The following is a 4,500-nucleotide window of genomic DNA, read 5'->3' as shown; positions in this document are numbered from 1 at the left end:
ACCAAGGGACGCAGCTGTCTGCCACGCGGTCTCCCTCCAACCCTCTCGGCTCAGAGGTCTGGCTACCTTTCCTGCCCAAATCCCTGGTTTTTTTTTTTCTACCTTTCCAGGGGAGTTCTGCCCTTCCCGGCTGCAAACCGTCTCACCAGCTGAGCAATTTCGTCAATTCGGGGTGGGTGTTATTAGTTTCAGCTGCTCACTCCATTTGCTCCAGGACACGACCTGGGACGCATCTGCCTATATTGCCGCCATCTTCTTTCTCCCATTATCTGTTTTTAAATTAACTATAAATCAACAAAGGTTTATATATCCTTAAATTTTATTAAAATATACACTACATAAAACAGAATTCTAACATTTTAGTGGTATTAAGTACATTTACATTATGTGCAACCATCACCACCATCCATCTCCAGAACTTTTTCATTTCACAACTGAAACTCTGTTCCTTCAAACACTAAGTCCCCATTCCTCACGTGGACCCTGGCAACTCCATCCTACTTTCTGTCTCTCTGAATTAAACTGCTGTAGGGACTGCATCTGAGTGGAATCCTACAGTATTTGTCCTCTTGTGACTGGCTTATTCCACTTAGTATGATGTCCTCCAGGTTCTATTATCTGATGAGTTAACTTCTGTGAAAGGTTCATTTGAGGTCAAGGTTCATTTTTTGGGTCTATTTATGTGCTAAGTCTGGCCACTCTCTTCAGCTCTATAGCCCTGTCTGTGGAGGACAGTGACTTATAGACAATGCCAAGGAGAACTGTACAATCTTTTATGTAGTTATTTATTTTTAAAATTTATCCCAGTACAGATGTTCCCTTTATTCCTTCCATTGACCCCCTCCACTCCCCACTGTCCAGCCTTCACTGTACTATTGTCTGTGTCCCTGGGTTATGCATATCTATAATAATAAACATGTAATATGCTAATTAGACCAGACATCCTCTGGATGACCTTCCGGATGAAGCTGGGGCACTCTGGGTCCTGGATGCCAGAGGGAAGCCCAGGTCTCTGGTGCTAGAGGGAAGCCAGTGCCAGGAGCCGGGGGAAGGAAGGCCTACTCTTGCACAAATTTCATGCTTCGGGCCTCTAGTATGCATATAAGTTCCCTGGTTACTCTTTTCCCACGCCCCTTCCCCAATACTTCTGAGATTCATCAGTCTGTTTTCCATGCTTCCATGTCTCTGAATCTGTTTTGTTCATTGGTTTATTTTGTTCATTAGATTCTATATATGAGTGAGATCATGTGATACTTGTCTTTCTCTGACTGGCTTATTTTGCTCAGCATAATACTCTCCAGGTCCCTCTATGCTGTCTCAGAGGATAAGAGATCCTTCTTTTTACAGCTGCATAATATTCCATGGTATAAATGTACCACAGATTTTTTATCCACTCATCTACTGATGGGCACTGGGGCAGTTTCCAGATCACTTGGGCTGTTTCCAGATCTTAGCTATATAAATTATGCTGCTATGAACATAGAGGTGCATACATTTTTTCTTTGATTGGTGTTTTGGGTTTCTTAGGGTATATTCCTAAAAGTAGGATCACTGCGTCAAATGGCAGTTTCATTTTTAATTTTTTAAGTGAGAATAAGATTATTTATTTCAGTTAATAACATATGGAGTGTAGTAAGATATAAGAAAGTAGATCAATTAATTGCCTTCAAATTAACATCAAATGCAGCTTATCTCACTTTAAATTTTTTTTTATTTTTAATTTAAATTCTTTATTGTTTAAAGTATTACATATGTCTCCTTTCCCACCATTGACCTCTCCCCATCCACTCCCACACTCCAGCACATGCCTTTACCCCCCTGTTGTATGTGTCCTTTGGTTATGCTTATATGCATGCATACAAGTCCTTTGGTTGCTCTCTTCCCACCTCTTCCACCCTCCCCTGCTTTCCCTCTGAAGTTTGGCTGTCTATTCGATGCTTTTATGTCTCTGGCTCTATTTTTGTTCATCAGTTTTATGTTGTTCATTATATTCCACAAATGAGTGAGATCATGTATTTTTAAAAAAATGAATAAAATATATTTAAAATAAATAAATAAATAAATAAAAACACAGGATGGCCAGTTAAATTTGAGTTTCAGAGAGATACTAATTGTGTAGAGTTCTCATATTAAGAATTCATGACTTTTTTTTTGAAGTGAACATATCAAGATTTTATTGTCATATCATAAAACAAAATATGGAGCTTAGAACTGGATCATTTGACCCTTTATCTTTTTATTTCCTCCCAGTTCAAAACATTTGCATCTCTTAATAGCCAGGATTCTCTTAGATCAGAAGTTGGGCTCAACACATTCAAGCCTCAGCACAATCTTCTTTGTAGTTTTAGCCTTTTTTGGAAAATGAGCTTAGTCTGCTGACCATAGCCACTCTGCTTCCTGTCATAACGCTGCTTTCCCTGCGCATACAGAGAATCCCTGTCCTTCTCGTACTGTGTTACTTTGTGACGTTGATGCTTGCCACACTTGCAGAAAGTTCGGTGGGTTTTAGGAATGTTCACATGTTTGCGAGAGCGCTATCGGCAGGGAAAGGAAGCTGTACCACAGCTTTTTTATCCACTCCTCTGCTGATGAGCACTTAGGCTGTTTCCAAGTCTTAGCTATTGTAAATTGTGCTACTATGAACATAGAGGAGCATACATCCTTTCTGATTGGTGTTTTGGGTTTTGTAGGATATATTCCTAGAAGTGGGATCACTGAGTCAAATGGCAATTCCAATTTTAATTTTTTGAGAAAACTCCATACTGTTTGCCATGATGGCTGCACCAATCTGCATTCATACCAGCAGTGTACTAGGGTTCTCTTTTCTCCACATTTCTGCCAGCACTTGCTATTTGTTGATTTACTGATGTTTACCATTCTGGCAGGTGTGAGGTGATATGACATTGTTGTTTTAATTTGCATCTCTCTGATGATCAGTGACCTTGAGCATTTTTTCATATGTATCTTGACCATCTGTATGTCCTATTTAGAGAAGTGTCTATTTAGGTCATTTGCCCATTTTATAATTGGATGTCTGTCTTCCTTTTGTTGGGTTGTATGAGTTCTTTATGTTTTTTGGAAATTAACCTTTATGAGATATATCATTGACAAGTATGTACAGTGGGCTTCCTGTTCATTTTGTTGATGGTTTCTTTTGCTGTGCAGAAGCCTTTTATTTTGATGTAGTCCCATTTGTTTATTTTCTCTTTTGTTTCCTTTGCCTGAGGAGATATATTGGCAAATACATTGCTATGAGAGATGTCTGATATTTTGCTGACTATGGTTTTCTAGTATTTTTATGGTTTTACCACTTACATTTGAGTATTTTATCCATTTTTAGTTTATTCTTGTGTATGGTGTAAGTTGATGGTCTAGTTTCAATTTTTTGCATGTACCTATCCAGTGATCCCAACAACATTTATTGAAGAGACTGTTTTTCCTCCATTGTATGCTTTTGCTTCCTTTATCAATATTAATTGAGCATAATGACTTGGGTCGATTTCTGGGCTCTCTGTTTTATTCCATTGATCTATATACCTGTTTCTTGTGTCAGTACCAGGCTGCTTTGATTACAGTGGCTTTGTAGTATAATTTGATATCCAGTATTGTGATCCCTCCTACTTTGTTCTTTTCTCTCAAGCTTGCTGCTGCTCTTTGTGGTCTTTTTTAGTTCCATATAAGTTTTTGGAGTATTTGTTTTAGTCCTGTGAAATATGCCATTGGTATTTTAATAAGAATTGCATTGACTGTATAGATTGCTTTGGATAGTATGGGCATTTTAATTATGTTAAGTCATCCAGTCCATGAACCCAGTATATTCTTTCATATGTTTGTATTTTCCTCTATTTCTTTTTTCAGTTTTCTGAGGACATGGTTTTATACCTCTTTGGTTAAATTTATTCCAAAGCATCTTATTTTTTTTTGTTGTTGCAATGGTAAGTGGGATTGTTTTTTTAGTTTCTCTTTCTGAGAATTCATTACTGGTGTATAAAAAGCCATTGATTTCTGGATGTTAATTTTGTATCCCGCTACTTTGTTGAATTCATTTATTAAATCTAATAGGTTTTTTTGGTAGTGTCCTTAGGGTTTTCTATGTACAATATCACGTCATCTGTTAATAATGACAGTTTCACTTTCTCCATTCCAGTTTGGATACCTTTTATGTGTTTTTTTTTTTTTTTAGTTTCACATTTTAAAAAAATCTTTATTGTTCAGATTATTACAAATGTTCCTCTTTTTTCCCCCCATAGCTCTCCTCCACCCGGCTCCCCCCACCACCAGCCCTCGCTCCCCCTGATTATCCTCATCCATAGGTGTAAGATCTCTTCCCACATCCCCACACTCCCTTTCCCCCGAGAATTGTCAGTCTGCTTCCTTTCCATGCCACTGATTCTATTACATTCACCAGTTTATTCTGTTCATTAGATTTTTTATTCATTTGATTTTTAGATTCACTTGTTAATAAATATGTATTTATTGTCACTTTGTTATTCATAATTT

At 37.6% G+C, this 4,500-nt stretch overlaps 1 long non-coding RNA gene across 1 annotated transcript in view; it reads right to left on the bottom strand.

The window, feature by feature from the left end:
- The window catches only part of LOC107183662, a 10,203-nt gene extending 7,728 nt beyond the window's left edge, over window positions 1-2,475 (bottom strand). Inside the window, exons 1-2 of the long non-coding RNA XR_001514446.1 lie at window positions 2,381-2,475; window positions 1,896-1,901 (exon numbers count right to left, since the gene is read on the bottom strand). This is a non-coding gene — a long non-coding RNA (uncharacterized LOC107183662). The remainder of the gene's footprint in view (window positions 1-1,895; window positions 1,902-2,380) is intronic.
- Between the last annotated feature and the right edge of the window lie 2,025 nt (window positions 2,476-4,500).

This window comes from Myotis davidii, unplaced genomic scaffold (genome assembly GCF_000327345.1).
Source record: "Myotis davidii unplaced genomic scaffold, ASM32734v1 scaffold160, whole genome shotgun sequence".
NCBI classification, from domain to species: Eukaryota; Metazoa; Chordata; class Mammalia; order Chiroptera; family Vespertilionidae; genus Myotis; species Myotis davidii.
This window is presented reverse-complemented; position numbering and strand designations above follow the sequence as displayed.